Source organism: Papio anubis, chromosome 1 (genome assembly GCF_008728515.1).
Source record: "Papio anubis isolate 15944 chromosome 1, Panubis1.0, whole genome shotgun sequence".
NCBI classification, from domain to species: domain Eukaryota; kingdom Metazoa; phylum Chordata; class Mammalia; order Primates; family Cercopithecidae; genus Papio; species Papio anubis.
The window spans coordinates 83,655,958-83,670,077 of NC_044976.1; the positions used below are offsets into that span (position 1 = coordinate 83,655,958).

Genomic DNA, 14,120 nt, shown 5'->3' on the forward strand with positions numbered 1-14,120 from the left:
CACTCTGTTGCCCAGCCTGGAGTGTAGTGGTGCGATCTTGGCTCACTGCAGCCTCCACTTCCACGGCTCAAGCGATCCTTCCACCTCAGCCACCATGTAGCAGGGACTCCAGGCGTGCACCACCAACCAGCCCAGGTAATTTTTTTGTATTTTTTATAGAGATGGAGTTTCGCCATGTTGCCCAGGCTGGTCTCAAACTCCTGGGCTTAAGCCATCCACTCGCCTTGGCTTCCCAAAGTGCAGGGACTATAGGCATGAGCCACCTGGCTCATCCTACTCAAACATTTATTGAGTCCTCACTAATATGTTCTAGGCAACTTATACTATGAGTCCTCCATTTTATAGGGGGAGACTGATGAAGACACGACTATCCCCAGACCATATTCTAACTACTATGGTGCTGTGTAAAAAGCAACCTGAGAAGTGTGGATGACAAGCTACAGGTAGGGCCCTGGGCCCAAGACGGTCACTTGGATAACATGCTAAATAAACTATAAATAAACTCGATGGTATTTGAAGCTACAAGAGTAGATAAAAATGACAGGAGGACCAAGGACAAACTTGGGAAAGCCAATGTTTAAGGAAAGGGAAAGCAAACACACACACACACACACACACACACACACACACACACACACACAATGTAACCAGAGCCACAAAAACTAGAATCACAGCACAGGGATTCTGATGTTTACATTATGTCCTGTTTCCATGTTGACACATTATACAAGGACAGTATTTTTTCTGATTGCTTAATTGTTCATCATCTTCCATCTGATTTGCTTAACCATTCATCCTTTCATTTAACAAATGTTTTTTGAATGTCCACCATGTGCCAGACACTGTTCTAGGTGCTAGGAAAACAGCTGTGAACAAAACCAATAAAAATCCCTTTCCTCATGGAATTTATATTCTAGCGTATGTGTGTTTGGGGCAGAAGAGGTAGGCACTTGAAAAATTTTATCTAAGTTTATTTGTTTATTTATTTATTTATTTGGAGACAGAATCTCACTCTGTCACGCAGGCTGGAGTGCAGTGGCACGATCTCGGCTCACTGCAACCTCTACCTCCCAGGTTCAAGTGATTCTCCTGCCTCAGCCTCCCGAGTAGCTGGGATTACAGGCATGTGCCACCACACCCAGCTATATCTAAGTTATTTTAAAAAATTAATTTATTTATTTTTTTGAGACGGAGCCTCACTCTGTTGCCCAGGCTGGAGTGCAATGGCACCATCTCGGCTTACTGCAACCTCTGCCTCCCGGGTTCAAGCAATTCTCCTGCTTCAGCCTCTTGAGTAGCTGGGACTACAGGCCCATGCCACCACATCCGGCTAATTTTTGTACTTTTAGTAGAGATGAGGTTTCATCACGTTGGCCAAGTTTGTTTTAAACTCCTGACCTCAGGTGATCTGCCCACCTCAGCCTCCCAAAGTGCTGGGATTACAGGCGTGATCCCCCATGCTTGCCTATATCTAAGTTATCTAATTTATTAGAAGATGATAAATGCTAAGAGGAAAAAATAAAACAGGGAAGCAGGATGAGACTGTATGGATTGGTTAAAATTTAAACTAGAGTGGTCATGACCTCACTGCTCACTTTGGGAGAGTCTGCTCTCGGCTTGTCAATGCCAAGATAAGGGATTTCATTTATGCTTAAAGGAAGTGAGGGAGTAAGCTGTGTGGATATAAGGAGAGAGCATTATGAGTACAGCCGGCAACCAACAAAAATGCTCGGTGTAACTGGAAGGAGATGAACTCTTTGCGTGCTGAGTCATAAGTGTGCTGAGTCAGACGGGAAGCCACTGGAAGGTTCTGAGCAGAGTGACATGATCTGATTTGTGATTTGAAAGGAAGCACTTTTACTTTTGTGCTACGGGGAAAGAAGATGGAAGAGGGAAAACCATTTAGGGAGTTATTGCTTTATCCAGGCCCCAGAGGTTGTGGTTCAGACCAGGGTGGAGCAGTGAGGGTGGTGGGAGCATTTTGAAATGAAGCAAGGAAGCAGTTTGATTTCATTTTGAAAGGATCACCCTGGCTGCTAAGTGGAGAGTAGATGGCAGGGGCAAGGGCAGAACCAGAGACTGGGTGGAGGCTACCACAATGTCAGGTTCATGACTGCACCAAATATCATGCTTGGGGTCAGGTTCCAGCCCATGCTGAGGTCTAAGGGGAGTGGGTGGATGAGCAGAAAGAACACTCAGGGGACTATAGGCAGGCGAAAGATGATTTTACTCAGCAGCAGCTCTCGTCAACAGCTTCCTTACACTAGCTCTCTACACTGTCCACCTTGTCTCAGTTGCTTAGTCTGGCGGCTCCCCTACGCAGCTGCGTGGCTGACTCTCCCTTGCCTTCAGGGTCAGCAGCTTAACTCTTTCTCCCTCTGGGCACAAGCAAGCCGAGCTGTGTCCTGGCTCCCCACTGTCAGTCTCCAAGATGGACAGCTCTGGCTGTCTCTCTCTCTCTGGGTGCCAGCACGTCTGCACAGTGTCAATGGGCAATTATACCTTTTACAGACAATAGTGGCTTAGAGCCAACGGATGGCCTTCCCATGTAATGACTGCATAGCTGTGATAACAAGTGGAGTTATACGCCTGCGCTGTAAACTCGCTGAGTCCCTGTGGATGTTTACCTTGGCCTGTCCTTGACCAAACCACAGCCATGTTCCTTACACACAGCCATCCAGGCACAGCTTAGGGTGGCGTGACTGGGGTTGGGGCAGTGGTGAGCACTCCCCACTGACACCTTAAATTGTTCCCAAGTGTTCATTGTTACTAAAAAATTGTCATAGAATTTACATATTTTCATCAGTTTTCCTTTCAAATTATCATTGCCTTTGCATAAATTCCCAGAACCAGGAGTACAAAGCCTAAGGAAATGAATATTTTATGGCTTTTCGTATATATTTTTGCAGGTGCTCTCCAAAAGGGTTGTATTGGTCTATCTGTGTGTGGGAATGAACTGTTTTTACCACAGTCAGATCAGTTCTGCTGATGAAGGAGAGGATTCACTCATCAAAGCAAGTGAATTGAATGCTGCCAGTTTAATGCACTCATTTTGAGGTTGCTACTGCACTGTTGTTCTTTTTTAAAGGAAACATTTTAAGCCCACCAAACTATAAAGAATATTACAAACACCCTACGCTCACTGCCAAGATTGAACAGATATTGATATATTGCCACATTTGCTTGTTATGGCTTTTGATTATCAAATGTTAGTGGCAGACATCTTTGATTCTTGAACATTCTTCCATGCCCTTACTATACATCTGAGTCTTTCTCTTTCCTTGACCATCATTTCATTTCTGACACCTCCAACCCTTTTCTATTCTCAGTATTCATTTCCTTATTTATTTAGTCAACTAAAAAGTTAAGTGTCTGCTCTGTGTAAGAATTGGGAGTTACAGAATGAGGATCAGGGATTGGGTGGGACTGAATGAGGATTACAGGAGTTTTTTATAGCTGAAAGAGTATTATTTTGCTTTTCAGACTATGTATCAATGTTCCCAAGATGGATTGCCTAGCTTAAAAAGCCACATCTGAATACCATGTGCTTAATCACAGAGCTCGTTTGTGGCAGGCTTTGCAACTCCCCGTCCTTCTTGCTTTCTAATGCATCACAATTCTTTCATTAGTAAACCAATTTTCCTCTTTCTGCTAAATCACAGGGTCTGTCTAACAATGAAGTTTGGGCATAGTTTCAAGAAAACAGCCCTGCCCATCCACTACCTTGCAATAATCCTACTTCTTCCTCATCCCTTAACACAGCCTCCATACCACCTCAACTTCTAGGTACTCCATCTGCCTCCTACTGTGAAATAGAAGGCGCCTGAGAAATGTGCTATGAGAGATACGGTTTAGGTGCTACAAGCATAAGGCTGCATAACATCGTGGTACAGATGAGATATCATTAAGAATGAGGATGTCTGATACCTGACAGACAGTGTATTAGTTTCCTAGGGCCATCATACCAAATTACCAAAAACAAGGTGGCTTAACAGGTATTTATTCCCTCACAGTTCTGGAGTCTGGAAGTCCAAAATTGGCAGTGCCATGCTCTCTCTGAAGCCACGAGGGAGGATTCTTTCCTTGCCTCTTCCTCACTTCTGGTGGCTTCTGGAAATCCTTGGCATTCCTCAGCTTGTGGTGGCATCACTCCCACCCCAGCCTCCATCTTCACATGACCTTCCTCTCTGTGTCTCCTCCTGTGTCTCTGTGTCCACGTTTCCTTCTTTTGAGAACGCCAGTCACTGGATTTAGGGCCCACCCTAATTCAGTATGACCTTACCTTAACTTGATTACATCTGTAAAGACACATTTTTTTATTCTTTTGAGATGGTCTTTCTCTGTCACCCAGACTGGAGTACAATGGCACAGTCATGGCTCAGGGCAGCCTCAAATTTCTGGGCTCAAGCAGTCCTCCTCCTCAGCCTCCCAAGTAGCTGAGAATACAGACATGTGCCACCATGCTCAGCTATTTTTTTTTAATTTTTACTTTTGTAGAGACAAGTGTCTTGTTATGTTGGCCAGGCTGGTTTCCAATTCCTGGGCTCAAATGATCCTCCTGCCTCAGCCTCCCAAATTGCTGGGATTATAGGCATAAGCCACCATGCCAGCCAAAGACTCTATTTTGAAATAAGTTCACATTCCAGGTTCCAGTAGATGTGAATTTTGGGGAGATGCTATTCAAGTCAGTACAGCTGAATTCTACATTTGCCGATTATTAGCTGTAGGATCTTGGATCAATTAGTAAGTATGCAATAAAGATAGTAAGAATTCAGAGGTAGGGAAGAGGAAACCGTTCTGACCGATAAAACAACATGAAAGAGGAGTTCACCCAGTATTTAAGCTGGGTGGGAGGATTTTAACACGTGGAGCTTTAACTGCTTGTTGATTATTTATTCCATACTTCCTGTCAGATATCAGATGCTGTATTGAGCAACAAATTCTATTCCAGGTGGTTGTGGAATTGTAAATTATGGATTATCCATTTTCTGTAAATGGTTGGAAGAAAAAAGTGGCCAATTCCGAGACAGACACTCTTAGGTTTTAATGGCAAGATACTATGTGGTGAAATTCAGATGTTCAGCACAGGGACTTTGTGAAGACTCCTGGGGGTCCTGTCTCTAGGAATGGCTCTCGGCTTAGGAAGGAAAGACCAGGAAAGTGCAGGGTGGTGGGCGTGGACCTGAGAAAATGCTCTGACAATATTTGCTAGTGCACCCCAACACTAGGACATTGCTGGGGCTGATGAGGGAACCAGAGATAAGTGATCATTCCCTTTGCCTTCCCCCTAGAAGCCTAGTCTGAAGAGTGCAGGCAGGCGCCTGCTATGAATCCTGAATGTTTGGAGGTTGTATACCAATATACCAGAAGGGGGATATTGGAGGAGGGGCTAGATCTCCCAGTCTTACAACTCCCTGGGAAGAAATAATCACTAGCAGTTTATTTCACATTCACTCTGAGCCAAGCGCTTTACATCTGTGGTGGGAATTTAATGCCTATAACAGTCCTTACAGGTAGGCTTTATTATCCTCACTTTAGAGATGAGAAATCTGAAGCTTAGAAACAAGATTTGCCCAAGTTCATTCTCCCACCAAGTAGCAGAACTGGGATTCCAGTTCAGCCTTGATAATAAGGCCAGTGTTCTTAATTATTAGCTGTAGACTGAGCTAAGTGCTTCAGGACATAATGATTCAGAAGAAGCTAGGATGCTTGAGCATTCTCTGAATCATTATATCCTGAGCCTCACAAATGGGTGTATCTGCTCCAGCTTAGGATTCATGAAGGGCAATGTGCAACAATGAGAGTAGCTGAAGACCGGCAATGTTAACTAATGCAAGTCTCAGAAAGAGGAAGATGATATTTGCAAACTCCGGGGGGGGGGGGTTTGATGGCAAACATAATTCCAGAAAATAACTTTTTTTTTGAGACAGGGTCTTGCTCTGTTGCCCAGGCTGGAGTGCAGTGTTGCAATCTTAGTGATGGCATGGGTGGCCCGTCTGGAGTGACTGCTGTCATGACACTGGCTGCAGTGGCTGGGGTGGGGAGGGGCATGGCCAGGGCTGCGAGCTCGACAGAGCTGGGAGGAGCCGGGAACTGTGGAAGCCCTGCCCACTTCCGAGCTGGCAGGGTGGGAGCCTTTTGCTCCCCCAGTGCAGCTTCAGCTGCCCAGGCACAGCTCCAAACCTGGACATCCCTGTGCTCTTGTGGGCCAGAATCAGGCAGGTCCCCTGCCCTCCCAGGCACAGCTGCAGCCATCCAGCCACGGCTGTGGACCCGGGCATCTCTTGGGGGATGACTTCTGACCCTGCCTCTGCAGGCTCAGAAGTGCCTGCTCCTGCTGCCTGGCTTCTCCCCAACTCCCAGTGCCCACTCTGATTTTAGAGCAAAGTTGAGGCCAAGCCCAGGCCCTGTTGCAACCCAGCTGGGTGTACGCATGCTCAGAGCAGCACTGAGATGCCAGTCCCCTGCCGCCTTGCCTCCCCTCCAGGCTTTGGGCACTGATGAGCACAGGAGGGAGACTGAGGGAGCACTGAGGGTGGCTCAGCGTGGGCCTGCAGGCACCCCTCAGCACAAATAGCTTGGGCAGTGGCAGGAGGCAAACAGGCTCCTGGGCAGAAAGGGGCAGGTCCCTGGTGAGGCCTCACCTTCAAGCCAGGGATGGCCTAAAGCCTGGTGGTGGGGCTGATGGGCCAGAATGGGAACTTAGGGTGCTATTTTCAGGCCCACCCATGGCCACCCATGAACCAATCAGCATGTACTTCCTCCCCTCTGAAGCCCATAAAAATCCCTAGATTCAGCCAGACTCCGATGACCAGATGACCTACCTTTGGAGAGGAGCTACGTGCTCCAGGATTTCCTCTCTGCTGAGAGCTGGGCATAAGTTGGGACTACCAGCTGCAGAGAGGAGCTGCCCACTCTAGGGTCTCCTCTGCTGAGAGCTGAACACTGTTGGGACAACCTGCCTGTGGAGAGGAGCTACCCACTGTGGTTTCCTCTAAGCTGTTCTGTCACTCAGTAAAGCTCCTCTTTGACTTGCTCACCCTCCACCTGTCTGTGTACCTCATTATTCCTAGACACAGGACAAGAACTTGGGACATGCTGAATGCCTGGGCTAAAAAAGCTGTAACACAAATGGGTCTGAAATACTCCCCTTGCTCACCATGTTGTGGGCAACAAGAAGGAGAGAAGAGCTGCAGCCCTTCTGGGAGCCCAGACCTAGAAGCTCCCCAGGCCAGGGCTGTGACACCCTCTCTGGGACTCTGTGGTTCCTGGCATCTCCAGGCTTCCGGGTGCCACTGCATTCCTCAGTGCCAGCCATGGAAGCTGCCTGCAGTACACCTGGTCCCATCACAGCCTCACAGGGAGCTGGCACCTGTGCTGGTGCTTGGAGCTGCCTGCCCCACCGCAGCCAGTGTGCCTGGCTGTGCTCAGTGGCTGGGCCCCATACTTGCTCACTCACACACCCCTCGCTGCTCTGTGCCTGCCTGGCTGCCCCTTGGCAGGCATGAGATTCAGGCCAGTAGTGCAAGCTGTGCACAGCCTGCCAGGCTGATTGGGTGGGACAAGCCCAGCAGGCCCGAGTAAAAGCTCAGACAAAAGCCCCACTGGCCACACAGGTTTCTGGCTGGTGAAGTGACACCCACCCCATGACATCAGCTCACTGCAGCTTCAACCTCCTGGGCTCAAGTGATCCTCCTGCCTCAGCCTCCCAAGGTGCTGGGACTACAGGCGTGCACCACCATGCCCAGCTAATTTTTGTATTTTTTGTAGAGATGGGGTTTCACCATATTGCCCAGGCTAGTCTTGAACTCTTGGGCTCAAGTGATCCATCTGCCTTGGTCCCTCAAAGTGCTGGGATTACAGGCATGAGCCACCGTGCCCAGCCTCAGAAAAGAATATTAAAGGAGCAGCTCTTGAAAGCCTAGAGTGGGAGCGTCTAGGCTTTCAGGAGCTACTTACTCCTTTAATATTCTTTGCGGGTGACATCCCTCAAAATCAGTCATTTCCCTTCTCATTCCCATGACTGGAGTCAGTGGTCCTCAGTCTAGGCTATTTAATAGAATCACTTGGGAATGGACATCCAAGTCCCACCTAGAGCAATTAAAACAATTCTTTGGAAAAATCCAAAGTGAATGGGAGGAGTACTGAGCTGTTACTTCCACCATCGTCTCTATTGCTTTCCAGAGTCCATCCCTCTCACTAGGGAGAAGCCATGGTTTTAGTGTATGTGCTAGAGAATTTCCTCTATTTAAAGGAGGTATTTACTGCCAAGGGGACACTGTATATAGAAAGACCAAGAATGGAATATGAATATGAATAAGAAAAGGTGCCTTCACTCTCAAAGATCACAGAAGCAAACAGAGCTGTGTCTTGGAAATATGAAGGAAAGGCCTATATTCCAGACTAGCCCCAAGGGTGTGGGGTCAGAGAAAATTTCTTGAAGCAGTTCTGAAGGCTGAAAGTCCAAGATCAAAGCACCAGCATTTGGTGTCTGATGAGGGCTGCGCTCTGCTTCCAAGATGATGCCTTATTGCCAGCATTCTTCAGAGAGGAGAAATGCTAAGTTTTCATATGGTGGAAGGTAGAAGAGCAAGAGGAATGAATTCCTTACATGAAGCCATTCTATAAAAGTACCAGTTCTATTGCTAAGTTAGGAGCCCTCATGGCCTAATCACCTTTTAAAAACCCCACCTCTTAATACTGTCATATTGGCAACACCTGAATTTTGAAGGCTACCTATTCAAACCATAACACTTGTTTTATATATATTTATTTATTTATTTATTTATTTTCATTTTATTTATTTTATTTTTTTAATTTATTTATTATTATTATACTTTAAGTTGTAGGGTACATGTGCATAACATGCAGGTTTGTTACATATGTATACTTGTGCCATGTTAGTCTGCTGCACCCATCAACTCGTCATTTACATCAGGTATAACTCCCCATGCAATCCCTCCCCCCTCCCCCCTCCCCATGATAGGCCCCGGTGTGTGATGTTCCCCTTCCTGAGTCCAAGTGATCTCGTTGTTCAGTTCCCACCTATGAGTGAGAACATGCGGTGTTTGGTTTTCTGTTCTTGTGATAGTTTGCTAAGAATGATGGTTTCCAGCTGCATCCATGTCCCTACAAAGGACACAAACTCATCCTTTTTTATGGCTGCATAGTATTCCATGGTGTATATGTGCCACATTTTCTTAATCCAATCTGTCACTGATGGACATTTGGGTTGATTCCAAGTCTTTGCTATTGTGAATAGTGCTGCAATAAACATACGTGTGCATGTGTCTTTATAGCAGCATAATTTATAATCCTTTGGGTATATCCCCAGTAATGGGATGGCTGGGTCATATGGTACATCTAGTTCTAGATCCTTGAGGAATCGCCATACTGTTTTCCATAATGGTTGAACTAGTTTACAATCCCACCAACAGTGTAAAAGTGTTCCTATTTCTCCACATCCTCTCCAGCACCTGTTGTTTCCTGACTTTTTAATGATCGCCATTCTAACTGGTGTGAGATGGTATCTCATTGTGGTTTTGATTTGCATTTCTCTGATGGCCAGTGATGATGAGCATTTTTTCATATGTCTGTTGGCTGTATGAATGTCCTCTTTTGAGAAATGTCTGTTCATATCCTTTGCCCACTTTTTGATGGGGTTGTTTGTTTTTTTCTTGTAAATTTGTTGGAGTTCTTTGTAGGTTCTGGATATTAGCCCTTTGTCAGATGAGTAGATTGCAAAAATTTTCTCCCATTGTGTAGGTTGCCTGTTCACTCTGATGGTAGTTTCTTTTGCTGTGCAGAAGCTCTTTAGTTTAATTAGATCCCATTTGTCAATTTTAGCTTTTGCTGCCGTTGCTTTTGGTGTTTTAGACATGAAGTCTTTGCCCATGCCTATGTCCTGAATGGTACTACCTAGGTTTTCCTCTAGGATTTTTATGGTATTAGGTCTAACATTTAAGTCTCTAATCCATCTTGAATTAATTTTCGTATAAGGAGTAAGGAAAGGATCCAGTTTCAGCTTTCTACTTATGGCTAGCCAGTTTTCCCAGCACCATTTATTAAATAGGGAATCCTTTCCCCATTTCTTGTTTTTCTCAGGTTTGTCAAAGATCAGATGGCTGTAGATGTGTGGTGTTATTTCTGAGGACTCTGTTCTGTTTTAAATTGTTCTTTAATAAAATACTTTACCTAACAAAAATTCTGTGGAAGCCAAAGCAGTGGTAGTTATTATCTTTGTGGTAACAGTTTTATTGAGATATAATATACATACCATACAACTTAAGTATATGTTTATACATATACAATTTAAAGTATACAGTTCAGTGGTTTTAAGTATATTCACAGTTCTACAACCATCACCACGATCAATTTCAGAATATTTAATCACTCCAAAAGGATAGTGGCATCTGTAGCCACCCCTAATCCTCTCATCTTTCTTAGCCCTAGACAACCATTAGTCTACTTTTTATTGCTATAGATTTGCCATACTGAACATTTAATATAAATGGAATGATACAATATGTGGCCTTTTGTATCTGGCTTCTTTCACTTAACAATGTTTTCAGGGTTCATCCATGCTATAGCACAAATCAGTACTTCATTTCTTTTTATGGCTGAATAATATTCCATTGTATAAATATGTCACATTTTATTTATGCAATCATCATTTGAGAGACATTTGGATTATTTCCACATATTTTGGCCGTTATGAATAATGCTATTCATATGGCTATATGGCTGTTATGAATAATATTATACAAATTCATTTGCTAATTGGGACATCTAATCCCTCCCCCAGTATTCACCAGTTGGTATATAGGGATGTGGCCTTCAGACATTTAAACTTGGGTTTTCATTTTTCTTGGGTATATATCTAGGAGTGAAATGGCTGGGTTGCGTGGTAATGATATTTAATTTCTTGGGGAGCAGTGGTAGTTTTAAAACTTCCCAGTTGATTCTAATGCAGAGCCAGGGCTGAAAAGCAATGATCCCGATGAATGATGAAACTTAAAAGGGCACACTCTGACAGCTTCAGGGAGACATTTACAGGGTCTTTCATAAGCCTTGGGGGTCCATGTGGAACAATGAGATTGATTCGCAACTGGCTTTCCTGCCATACCCAAGACACAGTGATTGCCATCCGCATGCAGGGAAATGTATCTTAATGCTCTGCTCTCAACTCTATTCGATTCAACATTTATAATAGTGACTTGTGGGATGAATATCTGGAACAGGGGTTTTCAAATGTTTTTCTAACTATGCAGCCCTTTCTTCCAATAAAATTCTTTGTGGAAACTAAACTCAAGGCCCTGTCTACTGGGTCGGTAGAAGTTTTCTCTTTTGCCCACCCACCTTGCCCCAGTACTTCTGAGCAACTTCCTCAAAGCACCAAGGGCTTTACAGAGCATTGTTTGAAAGCCCCTTACCCAGAAAGCATTTTTATTAATTTGTGGATAACCCCAAACTGAAAATATAAAATGATTTTTTTAAAATTAATTTTATTTTAAGTTCCAGGATACATGTGCCAAATGTGTAGGTTTGTTACATAGGTAAACATGTGCCATGGTGGTTTGCTGCACCTATTGACCTATCACCTAAGTTATAAAAAAATTTAATGTCAGAGTCAGTATAAGGTTAACAAAACCAAACCAAACCTAAACTTCTCTAGAGTGAGCTGCATTGGGAAGTAATGTTTCTTTCCTGTAAGGTATTCAAGCAAGCATAACCCAAACTCTATATATATGTGTGTGGGTATGTGTGTGTGTATGTGTGTGTGTGTGTGTGTGTGTGTATTTTTTTTTTTTTGGTGAGGGAGTCATAGAAGGTAATTAAAAAATGAGAAGTTGGCTGGGCATAGTGGCTCATGCCTGTAATCCCAGTGCTTTGGGAGGCCAAGGCAGGAGAATCACTTGAGGCCAGGAGTTTGAGACCAGCCTTGGCAACATAATGAGACCCTGTCTGCACCTGTAGTCCTAGCTACTTGGGAGGCTGAAGCGGGAAGGTTCCTTGAGCCTAGGAGTTAAAGGCTACCGTGATTATGATTGTGCCACTGCACTCCCACCTGGGCTACAGGGCAAGACTCTGTCTCTTAAAAAACCCCCCCCAAACCAGAAGGTGATGTGATTGGCCTAGTGATTTTTATTTTTCTTTGAGACAAGGTCTCACTCCGTCACCCAGGCTGGAGTGCAGTGGCGTGAATAAGGCTCACTGCAGCCTCGACCTCCTGGCTCCAGCGATTCTCCTGCCTCAGCCTCCCATGTAGCTGGGACCACAGGTGCACACCACCATGCCCAGGTAATTTTTTAATTTTTTTAGAGATGGGGGTCTCACTTTGTTGCCTTGGCTGGTCTTGAACTCCTGGGCTCAAGCAGTCCTTCTGCCTTGGCCTTCCAAAGTGCTGGGATTATAGGCATGAGCCATGGTGCTTGGCTTGGCCTAGTGATTTTGAGTGTGCCCAACTCTAAGCCGCTGTATTCACACTGCCAGAGCCACTTGTATCTTGGGCATCTCTGCTAGATGAGGAAGAGCTTGACCTGAAGTGTCAGAAGTTGTTATTTTTCACCTTTATTCTTCCTCTAATTTGCTAATCTGGTTTTACTGGGGTTTTGACTTGGAAAGGGCTGGCTATGACAACAGGGCATATGCAATCTATTATTTTTAGTGTTTCATATTTAATCTATTATTATTCAACTAGGGTGTAACTCCAGTGAGGCCAGTATTTTATTCACTTTTTCAATGCTGCTCCTAGAACAGAGCCTGACATATGCTAGGTGTTCTGTAAACACATGTTGAATGAGTGACTGAATCAGAGGTCATTCTTTTTTTTTTTTTTTTTTTTGAGCTGGAGTTTTGCTCTTTTCACCCAGGCTGGAGTGCAATGGTGTGATCTTGGCTCACTGCAACATCTGTCTCATGGGTTCAAGCGATCCTCCTGCTTCAGCCTCCGAAATAGCTGGGATTACAGGCACCCATCATCATGCCCAGCTAATTTTTTTGTATTTTTGGTAGAGACGGGGTTTTGCCACGTCAGCCAGACTGGTCTCGAACTCCTGACTTCAGGTGATCCGCCCCTCTTGGCCTCCCAAAGTCCGGGGATTATAGGCGTGAGCCACCGCACCTGGCCTCATTTGGAGGTCATTCCTTTTTTTTTTTTTGAGACGGAGTCTCGCGCTGTGTCACCCAGGCTGGAGTTCAGTGGCGCGATCTCGGCTCACTGCAAGCTCCGCCTCCCAGGTTCAGGCCATTCTCCTGCCTCAGCCTCCGAGTAGCTGGGACTACAGGCGCCCGCCACCACGCCCGGCTAGTTTTTTGTATTTTTAGTAGAGACGGGGTTTCACCATGTTAGCCAGGATGGTCTCGATCTCCTGACCTCGTGATCCGCCCGCCTCGGCCTCCCAAAGTGCTGGGATTACAGGCTTGAGCCACCGCGCCCGGCCAATTGGAGGTCATTCTTAACCCCTTTTATGTCAGCATACTTTTTTCATTACTTTCGTGGTTCCTCTCAACAGCCATTCTTACTTCTGGGATACACCAGGAAACAGCCAAAGGAAAATTCAGTGTTCTGTAGTTCCTCCTGGCCTTGGTTCTAACCTGCCTGCACCAACCCATTCCTTGCCCCATTCTCCATCCTGACCTCCGTCTTTATCATTTCTGACTCACGCCTCATTCACTGGTTTTCAGACTTACTTTACTTGGGGTTGAGTCACTCCTTGTAGTCCTGTTACTCACTGTTCGGGTTCAGGCAAGTTACCTGAATGCTCCATGCCCCAGGTTCCTCATCCACCTAGGAAAAAGCTTAAATAGGAGAAGAGGGGTAAAGGTGGAGTATTGGGAAACACTGACATTTAAAGAAAAAGAAATAGCAACATCTTATCTCATTGATTCATGTAAAGGTTAGAGAGTGCTGAGTTTCTGCATATACCATGCAGGCAGGAGATGTGAGTAATGATCACGATTTCACTATTCTTGAGACTTAGTATCATTATTAATTCATCCTTTACATCTGAAACTTGTCAGCACCATCTTCTTGATGATAACCTTGATTTATTTCAGCTACACTGCAGTTTCTTCCTTCAACCATGCTTCCTTGAGGAAACTCAGCCCCAGACTGCCTC

The 14,120-nt window shown here is 45.1% G+C and overlaps 1 long non-coding RNA gene across 1 annotated transcript; it reads left to right on the forward strand.

Annotated features, from left to right (window-relative positions):
• The first annotated feature begins 92 nt into the window (after window positions 1–92).
• LOC110744152 lies at window positions 93–905 on the forward strand. Its single transcript, XR_002524376.1, has 2 exons — window positions 93–135; window positions 346–905. It is a non-coding gene; the product is annotated as an uncharacterized LOC110744152 (long non-coding RNA).
• The last annotated feature ends 13,215 nt before the right edge of the window (window positions 906–14,120 follow it).